The following is an 11,290-nucleotide window of genomic DNA, read 5'->3' as shown; positions in this document are numbered from 1 at the left end:
AGCCCCCTGCTGTACTCACTCTATACTCATGACTGCGTAGCCGGTCATAGTGCGAACTCCATCATCAAGTTTGCTGACGACACCACTGTCGTGGGACGTGTCACTGATGGGGATGAGTCCGAGTATAGAAGAGAGATTGAGCAACTGTCCATATGGTGCCAGCACAATAACCTGGCCCTCAACTCCAGCAAAACCAAGGAACTGATTGTGGACTTTGGAAGGAGTAGGATGGGGACCCACAGTCCCGTTTATATCAACGGGTCAATGGTTGAAAGGGTCAAGAGCTTCAAATTCCTGGGCGTGCACATCTCTGAAGATCTTTCCTGGTTCGAGAACACTGATGCAATTATCAAGAAAGCACATCAGCGCCTCTACTCCCTGAGAAGATTACGGAGAGTCGGTTTGTCAAGGAGGACTCTCTCTAACTTCTACAGGTGCACAGTAGAGAGCATGCTGACCGGTTGCATCGTGGCTTGGTTCGGCAACTTGAGCGCCCTGGAGAGGAACAGACTACAAAAAGTAGTAAACACTGCCCAGTCCATCATCGGCTCTGACCTTCCTTCCATCGAGGGGATTTATCGAAGTCGCTGCCTCAAAAAGGCTGGCAGTATCATCAAAGACCCACACCATCCTGGCCACACACTCATCTCCGTGCTACCTTCAGGTAGAAGGTACAGGAGCCTGAAAACTGCAATGACCAGGTTCAGGAATAGCTACTTCCCCACAGCCATCAGGCTATTAAACCTGGCTCAGACAAAACTCTGAACATTATAACCCATTATTTGTTATTTGCACTTTATCAGTTTATTTATTCATGTGTTTTGTAGTCGATGCTTATTATGTTCTGTGTGCTGAAGCAAAGCAAGAATTTCATTGTCCTATCAGGGACACATGACAATAAACTTGAACTTGAACTTAAACTTGTTTTGTTAAAATAAGACAATTCAAACCAACTCGTCAAATTGGTGACCCCGACGCGTCCAATCGAACAATGGACGCCGAACATGCAAGCCACCACCATTCCTGACGCCCAACAAAATGCCGTCGGCCTCAAGCTGCCCGTCTTCTGGCCCGAACAACTGCAGGTCCGGTTCGCGCAGGTCGAGGCGCAGTTCCACCTACACTACATCGCCGTCGACGACACAAAATATTTTTATGTCGTGAGTGCTCTCCCGCAAGAGACAGCCTCGCGGTTGCTGCCGTTCCTCCAGAATCCGCCAGCCCTCGCGAAATACGAGGCCCTCAAAGCTCTTCTGCTCCGCACGTTCAGGCTCAGCCGCCGGGACCACGCCGCCCGACTCCTGCACATGGACGGTTTGGGCGACCGCAAACCATCCGCGTTGATGACAGAAATGCTGGCCTTGATGGACGGCCACCACACGTGTCTGCTCTTTGAACAGGCGTTCTTAGAGCAGATGCAGGACGACATCCGCCTCATGCTTGCGGGCGTCGACTTTACCTACCCCATGAGGCTCGAGGGGAGGGCCGCGAACTCTGGTTGGCGAAGCAGCAAGATGGCGGCGTAATCAGCCGGGTTCCGTGTCCGCGTGCCAGCAGCCTCGGCGAGACTGCGGCAAAGCCCCGCCCACTGCTTCTACCACTTCTGCTGCCACCAATCCTACTCGTTTCAGGGAAACGCCTCGGCCGATCGTCTGTAGAGGCGATCGCGATTGACCTTAACAACCGACTCTACGTCCTCGACCATCACTCCGGCAGGCGTTTCCTCGTGATACCGGGGCGATTGTCAGCATCCTACCACCGACTGGAAGAGACACTCGTGCATGTACGCGAGGTCCTGCGCTCACGGACGTTAACCGTAACACTATTCGAACTTACGGCACGCGGACCCTCTCGCTGTCCTTTGACTCCTGCCTGTACGAATGGTCGTTCATCGTTGCGGATGTCGCCCAGCTGCTCCTGGGTGCTGACTTCCTGCGGGCCTTCTCCCTTCTCGTCAACGTGCGGGGTGGCCGCATGATTCCGGCGTCGGACCTCGGGCCCGCGGCCCCCTCTCAAACCAGCCCACAGCTCAGCGCCATCGGCGAGGTCGATGGCCCCTATGCCTCCCTCCTCACCGGAGCTCCTCACTCCCCATTTCAGCGCGACGGCCCCCAAGCACGGAGTCGTCCACCACATTCCCAACGTGGGCCCACCGGTACACGCCCGGGCACGACGCCTCCCACCAGATAAACTGCGCATCGCCCGGGAGGAGTTTCAACTCATGGAGGATTTGGGAATTGTCCAGCGCTCAGACAGCCCGTGGGCGTCCCCACTGCACATGATCTCAAAAGCATCTCAAAAGGTGGAGGCCATGTGGGGACTATAGACGTCTGAACGCCATCACCACTGCGGGCCCGTACCCCATATTCAAGACTTTTCCGCCCACCTCGAGGGTGCCACTTTCTTTTCTAAGGTAGACCTGGTCCGCGGGTATCACCAGATTCCCGTCCACCCGGACGATGTCCCAAAGACCGCGACCATCACCGCGTTTGGTTTATTCGAATGGCTGCGGATGCCCTTTGGTTGAAGAACGCCACACAGGCGTTCCAGAGGCTCATTGTCAGGGTCAGCAGGGGTCGGCCGTTCGTCTTCATCTATCTCGAGACATCCTGGTCACGAGCCGCACCGAGAAAGAGCACGTCGCACACCTGCGGACCCTCTTTCAGCGCCTTCTGGACCACAGCCTTATCATCAACAGCCCGCGAAGTGCCAATTCGACCTTCGCTCCATCTCCTTTCTGGGGCACAACGTGACACCTCAAGGTGCTGCCCCTTTGCCCTCGAAGGTGGAGGCCATTTGGCAGTTTCCCCGGCCACGCACGGTGAAGGGGTTGCAGGAATTCGTAGGCATGGTAAACCTTTTCCACCGTTTTGTGCCGGCTGCAGCCCGAGTCATGCGGCCCCTTTTCCAGTGCCTCCACGGGCAAGACGATGGAGCTCGTTTGGTCCGCCGAAGCGGCCGCGGCATTTGAGGATGCCAATGCAGCTCTGGCCATTGCCACCATGTTGGGCCACCCGCGAGCCTCCGCCCTGACGGCCCTCACCGTTGATTCCTCTGACACGACTGTGGGGGTACCTCAGGGATCTGTGTTGGGTCCACTATTGTTTGTCATGTACATCAATAATCTGGATGATGGTGTGGTAAATTGGGTTAATAAGTATGCAGATGATACTAAGATAGACGGTGTTGTGAATAATGAAGTAGATTTTAAAAGTCTACAGAGAGATTTAGGTCATTTGGAAGAGTGGGCTGAAAGATGACAGATGGGTTTAATGTTGATAAGTGTGAGGAGATACATCTTGGAAGGACAAATCAAAATTGGACTACATGGTAAATGGTTGTGAATTGAGGAATTAAGTTGAACAGAGGGATCTAGGAATAACTGTGCATAGTTCCCTGAAGGTGGAATCTCATGTAGATAGGGTGGTAAAGAAAGCTTTTGGTGTGTTGGCCTTTATAAATCAGAGCATTGTGTATAGAAGTTGGGATGTAATGTTAAAATTGTACAAGGCATTGGTGAGACCAATTGTGGAGTATGGTGCACAATTTTGGTAGGCAAATTATAGGAAAGATGTCAACAAAATAGAGAGAGTACAGAGGAGATTAACTAGAATGTTGCCTGGGTTTCAGCAACTAAGATACAGAGAAAGGTTGAACATGTTAGGTCTTTATTCTTTGGAGAGGAAGAAGGTTAAGGGGGGGATTGATAGAGGTCTTTAAAATAATGAGAGGGATAGACAGAGTTGACATAGATAAGGTTTTTCCGTTGAGAGTAGGGAAGATTGAAACAAGAGGATATGATTTGAGAATTAAGGGACAGAAGTTTAGGGATAACATGAGGGGGAACTTCTTTACTGAGAGAGTGGCAGCTGTGTGGAATGAGCTTCCAGTGGAAGTGGTGGAGGTAGGTTCGATTTTATCATTTAAAAATAAATTGGATAGGTATATGGACGGGAAAGGAATGGAGGGTTATGGTCTGAGTGCAGGTAGATGGGACTAGGTGGGAGTAAGTGTTCGGCAAGGACCAAGGTGGCCTATTTCATTGCTGTCATTGTTATATGGTTAAGATAATGTGAGGTTTTTTTGGAGACAATAGTGACTATGAAATTGGTCAGAATAATGGGTGTATGTGTCTTGTTTGGGGAACAATGTTTCAATTTCATACATAATAATACTAGCCCGGAGGGGTCTTTCACTAAAGTCATGGATAAGTTAATAACCTAAGGAGTGAGGTTAAAAGAAACGTAGAGTTAAGACATCAATTGTGTGGGTGGCTGCAGAGGGTGTTGGGGGGTTTGGGGAGAATGGCTGATTCAAATTGGTCTGACCATTGGGGTCGTACTACATGCAGTGGCAATAATGTTGTGCTGTGTTTTCCCCTGTATTAAGTTCCTCCTGGTGAAAGATACTGTGAAACAACTGCCAATGATAACGGGTGCAGACGAATCCGGCCCTAAAGGAAAATGGACCTCGGTGATAGAATACTACTACGATGAAGAAGAACTGTTAGGAAAATGTTAAATGTAGCCTGTAAGGCAAGCTGGAACATTTTTCCTGCCTCACGTAATGGGGGTGGGTTTTTGGCCCAGTTTCTCAAGGAGCCAAAGAAAGAATATTACATAGCATTACGTAAAATTAATTAAACAAGCCTGCATTTTAGGGCTATATGAGTGATTTGACGGGGGATGTGTGTGTAGTTTTCTTTGTCTTTTGAGACTTGGTAAAGTCTCAGAGAAGGAAGTTATATAGAATGTATACAGAAGAAACACGTTACTTCTTAATTTTACCAATATGTTTAAAACATTTAGTAAAGCTCGCAGATGTCAGCTATTTTTATGTGATCAGACGTCAAGGCACAAAAACAAGTTATTGCTTAGTTTATTTTGCTTTAGCTAAGAACATCATGGTAGGCTCAGAGATTGGAGGTAAAGGGCAAAGAATGAATTTGAATGGAATTTGAATGGAATTTATTTGCCACACAACCAGGGTCGGTGGAAACTGGGTTGTCAGCAGCGGTACAATAATAAAGAACACACAACCACAATAAAAATGTAACACAAACATCCACCACAGCATTCATCACTGTGGTGGAAGGCACAGATCTTGGCCAGTCCTCCTCCATTTTCATTTTGCCCCGTGGTCGGGACCTCCACCCTCCGCAGCCGTTGCTGCAGGCGTCCAGATGGTAAGGGACAAAGTCAAAGTCAAGGTAAGTCCAGGATCGGCTCTTCCCCACCGGAGACCGCGGCTTCAGGTTGGTGTAGGCCGCAGGCCGGCGGTCGAAGTTTTAAGGTTCCCGCCGCGCCGCAGCAAGAAGCACCGCAGGCCGCAGGGCCGATGGTCGAAGCTCCCCTCCAGGGGTGATGGTAAGTCCATGCCGCACCCGCGGTAGAAGTTGGCCGCGGGCCGGCCGTAATGTGCCAAAATTTTCTCCAACTAAATAAGGACAAAACGGAGATAATTGTTTTTGGTGCTAAAAAAGAAAGGCTTAAAGTAACCCAACACCTTCACTCTCTGTCCCTGAAAACTTCAAACAAAGCCAGAAATCTTGGGGTCATTATGGATTCAGATTTAAATTTCGACAATCACATCTAATCAGTAACAAAATCGGCCTACTATCACCTCAAAAACATAGCAAGATTAAGAGGACTCATGTCAGCTCAAGACTTAGAAAAACTTGTACATGCCTTTATTAATAGTAGGCTAGATTATTGTAACGGTCTCCTTGCAGGTCTTCCAAAAAAAACTGTCAGGCAGCTACAGCTTGTTCAGAACGCTGTTGCTAGAGTTCTAACAAAGACCAAAAAATTGAGCATATTACACCAATTCTTAAATCCTTACATTGGCTCCCTGTATGTCAGAGAATTGATTTTAAAATCCTGCTGCTCACCTATAAATCACTACATGGTTTAGGGCCAAAGTATATCACTGACATGCTTCCACTATATAAGCCTTCTAGACCGCTAAGATCTTCTGAAACCAATCTGCTAGTGATTCCCAGAGTAAATACAAAACATGGGAAAGCAGGATTTAGTTACTATGCAACAAATAGCTGGAATAAACTTCCTGAAGATTTAAGACTTGCCTCAACTTTGACCACTTTTAAAACAAGACTGAAAACTTTTATGTTTACTTTAGCTTTCAGCTAAATCTTAACTACATTGCACTTTTAACTTTTGCACTTTTTATAATGCATTTTTAATTTTGCTTTTCTTTTCTTTTAGTTCTTCTATTTTATTTCATTTTATTATTTCATTTATTGTATGACATGTTTTTATGTGAAGCACTTTGAGTCTGCCTCGTGTATGAAATGTGCTATATAAATAAAGTTGCCTTGCCTTGCCTTGCCTTCTTCCCCACGGGTCCCCCACGAGGGATCCCGGGCTGCGGACGCCGCGCCATCTGGAGCTCTGCAGACCGCGGCTTCAGGCTGCCGGCTGCCGCAGGCCAGCGAAACGGAGCGCTCCCCTCCAGCGAGCCCCAGCGAGGGCTCGCCCGCTCCACGCCGAGAGTCCACGCTGCGCCCGCCGCTGAAGCCCCGTCTCCGGAAAAGGCCGCGCCGATCCTCGTTGTTAGGCCACGGGGGAGGCGACCTGGAAAAAGTCGCCTCCGTGGAGGAGGCGACCGAAGCGGTTTCCCCCTCACCCCACCCCCACACAAAACACACAAAGGAACATTAAAACAAACTTTAAAACATACTTTAAAACATACTAAAAATTGAAAAGACTAACGCGCTGCTGACAGGTGAGTGAGAGATTAAAGTTAGTAAAACATGCATGCTCTGGCCATTGCCACCATGTTGGGCCACCCGCGAGCCTCCGCCCCGACGACCCTCACCGTTGATTCCTCTGACACGAATGTGGGCGGCGTGCTCGAGCAGCAGATCGATGGCTGCTGGCAGCTGCTAGCTTTGTCCCGTCCTGAGGTTTCTATCGTCTCGGCAGTGGGCCATGGTGTGGACTACAAGGAGCTGGCCGCGGCGCAACGCCTGGACGCTGGGATGGCGGCCTGGCGGCCTACCGCACTGCTGTCTCTGGTCTACGGTTAGCCGAGGTCCCGTGTGGGCCCTTGGGCACGGTGGTCCTCTGTGATGTCTCCACGGGTCGACCTCGCCCCGTCGTGCCTGCGCATTGGCAATGCCGGATCTTCGACGCCATCCACGGTTTGGCCCACCCGTCCATCCGGGCAACCTCCGCACTGATTGCTGCCAAATTTGTCTGGCACGGGCTCCGCAAGCAGGTGGCGGCCTGGGCCCTCTCCTGCCTCCCCTGTCAGACCTCTAAGGTCCAGCGGCACACGCGGGTCCCGGTTCCTGCACATCCACGTCGACTTGGTGGGCCCGTTGCCGACGTCCCGTGGCGCCACTCATTTGCTCACAATGGTGGACCGATTCACCAGGTGGCCGGAGGCTATTCCACTTTCAGACACCTCTGCCGTGTCCTGCGCTCAGGCTCTCGCGGCCAACTGGATCGCCCGGTTCGGGGTTCCCTCTGACATCACCACCGATCAGGGGACCCAGTTTACATCCTCCTTGCACAGTTGTATGGGGCGCGGATGCACCACACCACCCCTTACCACCCACAGGCCAACGGGCTCGTCGAGCGCTTTCATCGCCACCTCGTCGGCGTTGAAGGCTCAGCTCACAGGCCCGGACTAGGTAGACCAGTTGCCGAGGGTGCTGCTCGGCATCCGAACCGCCCCCAAGGAGGACTTAGGTGCTTCATCTGCTGAGCTTGTGTACGGCTCAACCCTCCACGTGCCTGGTAATTTTCTCCCGGCATTTCTGGCGACTCTTCGTGACTCATCTCATGGCACATGCCGTCGGGTCTGTGAGATTGTCTGTTTGTTTTTGTTCGCAGGGATGCCCACCGATCTCCGTCCAGCGAGTTTACGAGGGGCCGTTCTGGGTGTTGCGTGCTGCCCTCGCTACGTTTACTTTGGACGTGGGGAGCCGTGAGGACATCGTCTCTGTCGCCCGGCGCAAGCTGGCCCATGTGGACGTGGACAGTCCGGTGGTGGTCGCACTGCCCCGACGTAGAGGTCGTCCGCCAGCCTATCCCGCGGCACCAGTGGTGCTTGTTTCACCCGACCCGGTAGTCCCTGTTGCTCCGGGCCCGTTCCAGTCTCCTGGCTCTGTTTTGCCAACCCCCGTTGGTACGCCCGCCCCGGCCTCATTTACCACGGGTTCGGGTCGTTCTGTCCGGCTCCCTGCTAGGTTTCGTTCCTTGGGTTCTGGGGGGGGGGGTCCTGTGGCGCCACCTGGCGGTGGCTCTGGGTAATCGAACCCTCGTGATTGGCTGGAGGAGTGCGCGTGTTCTTTTGCGTTTTTTTTTACTGCAACCTTCAGTAACTGTCAGTCTAGCGCCCACACTTGTGGAAGCCACATTGTAAATTTGGTTGTCTTATGGACTCGCGTTGGCTCGCTGTTTCGTTGAAATAAAACAATTCAAACCAAATTACCGTTTCAGACTCGCCAAAGTCCTTTATTAACCATGAGACACAGAGACTGATAACCAAGCCTCCATATACCAACTAATCCTTATCAGAGTGCTCCCTGAATAGCATGCATGCGCTAGATCACATTCCATAGGAAATCTAAATGAACACCCGACATAGATCAGGTGTCGATTTACATCCTCTTTCTTGAGCTCACTACATTCCTTTCAGAGACGAATTAGCCATTGAAGATGGGGTCATCAAGGGCCACAAACAAGTTATCTCTTTCACTTCAAAAGCAGTACGTTGACATCATACACAGGGGACATCCTGGAGCAAAAGCCACAGCGAAGGTAGAACCACTTCTGCTGCATCCAGTCCCAGAATTGCCCTGGTTCTTGGTGGCAACCGATATCTTTGAATAGCACAATCAACACTACCTGGTGCTAGTGGACTCATATTCCGGCTGGTGTGAGATTTATCTGCTTCACACTACCTCATCAGCAGCAGTGATTATGAAGCTAAAGAGACATTTTTCAGTCCACGGAGCACCGCATACTCTCCTGCTAGACCATGCTGGACAGTTCACAAGCCACCGGTTTAAGGATTTTGCTGAACAGAGGGACCTTAATCATATCACCAGCAGTCCGGAATCTCGTCAATCGAAGGGGCTAGCTGAACACGCAGTTTGCAGCGCAAAATAAGTCATGGGGAAATCTCACGGAGGCCGGTCAGACGTTTTTCTTAGATCCCACTTCTGACACCATGTATAGCATGCATGCGCTAGATCACATTCCATAGGAAGTCTGTATGAACACTCAACATGGATCAGTAACATGGTGACTGATCTGCATCTGCTGTTATCAATTTCAAGGAGACACAAAGAGCTGCAGATCCCCAAGATCTATCATTGTACCTGTACCTAACCGCGCTTGTGTATATGATAACAAACAAAGATAGACACAAAATGCTGAAGTAGCTCAGTCGGTCAGGCAGCATCCCTGGAGAAAAGGAATATGTGATATTTCGGGTCAAGGCCCTTCTTCAGACCTCAGGTGACCGAAGAAGGATCTCGACCCAAAACATCGCCTAATTCTCTTTCTCAGTCGTGTTTATTGTCTAATGCAATAGCACGCTGAGGTACAGATGCAATGATGGGTCTTGCTCGCAGCACAGAGGCTCAGCCAAACACACAAAAACAAATTATGCATAAATTACATATATTTTAAATCGGAAAAAAACTGCAAAAAAATAAGACATCAGTGCAAAACATAATTTTAGCAGCATTTCCAAAGGGCCTGTTTCCATTCTGTATCTCTAAACTAAACTAAATTTAAAAATGTATCATGTAGGATCTGGAGGAAATTAGGAAAACAGATGAAATATTGGCCTTTATTGCAAGGGACAAGAACTATAAAAGTAAGAACATTTTGATGCAACTTTACAGAGTGCTCATGCTCATCTTGGAATAAGTGCAGAAAACATTCACGAGGTAGTTTCCTGAAGGAGTTGATGCATAAAAGTTGAATAGGTTGGTCCAAACTCATATGTTTGCAAGAATGAGAGGCAATCTTTTTGGAACCTATATGATTCTAATTTAATCCCAGGGGCCGCTAAACGTTTTTGAAAGTGCGGGGGCTGAGCGATCACTGATCACCGGCCTCGGGGGTACCCGGTGAGGGAGGGGAGAGTGGCACAATTATTATTTGTTGTTGTTGGTCGACCTCCAAAAACTGGGGGATAATACAGGCCATCCCCCAACTCAAAAAGTGTGGGGGGGGGGGGGGGGGGGATATATCCCCATCTCCCCTCTCTTTCTCTCTCTCGGGGGCCGACTCTCTTTCTCTCTCTCCCTCCCTCTCGGGGCGACTCTCTCTCGGGACCGACCCTCTCTCCCTTCCGCTCGGCGGCTAATCACAGCGCTTCGTTCACTGACCCATATCTCGACCAAATATAGGATCTTTGATCTCGACTGTGAATTATGATGGGCCGTTGTGCGGAGGGGAGGGGGCAGTCGGTTTCCGCCACGGCTGGTCATGGTTTTGCCCAAAGATCACAGAGCGGAGCTCCGCTTTGTGATCTTTGGTTTTGCTGCACTCACTGTGCGCTTGTTCTGAGATTCTGAATGTCGGAGGTCCTCAGAAGAAGAGAAAAATACGCCTGCGGGCCAGTTAAATTCAGCTTATGAAGCATGTCTCGCCAAAAAATTGGATGGGCTGCAGCCACCCCATGAATCCTCCCCCCCCCCCCCCCCCCCCCCCCTTAATACTTTAATGTTAATACTTTCTCTGATGCATATGGCTAATCTTTGTCAAGGAAGACTCTCTAACTTCTACAGGTGCACAGTCGAGAGCATGCTGACCGGTTGCATCGTGGCTTGGTTCGGCAATTTGAGCGCCCTGGAGAGGAAAGACTACAAAAAGTAGTAAACACTGCCCAGTCCATCATCGGCTCTGACCTTCCTTCCATCGAGGGGATTTATCGCAGTCGCTGCCTCAAAAAGGCTGGCAGTATCATCAAAGACCCACACCATCCTGGCCACACACTCATCTGCCTGCTACCTTCAGGTAGAAGGTACAGGAGCCTGAAGACTGCAACAACCAGGTTCAGGAATAGCTACTTCCCCTCAGCCATCAGGCTATTAAACCTGGCTCGGACAAAACTCTGATTATTAACAACCACTTTCTGTTATTTGCACTTTCCCAGTTTATTTATTCATGTGTGTATATATTTATATCATGGTATATGGACACATTTATCTGTTTTGTAGTAAATGCCTACTATTTTCTGTGTGCTTAAGCAAAGCAAGAATTTCATTGTCCTATACAGGGACACATGACAATAAACTTACTTG

This window comes from Amblyraja radiata, chromosome 23 (assembly GCF_010909765.2).
Source record: "Amblyraja radiata isolate CabotCenter1 chromosome 23, sAmbRad1.1.pri, whole genome shotgun sequence".
Taxonomy (NCBI): Eukaryota; Metazoa; Chordata; class Chondrichthyes; order Rajiformes; family Rajidae; genus Amblyraja; species Amblyraja radiata.
Note: the sequence above shows the minus strand (reverse complement) of the source record.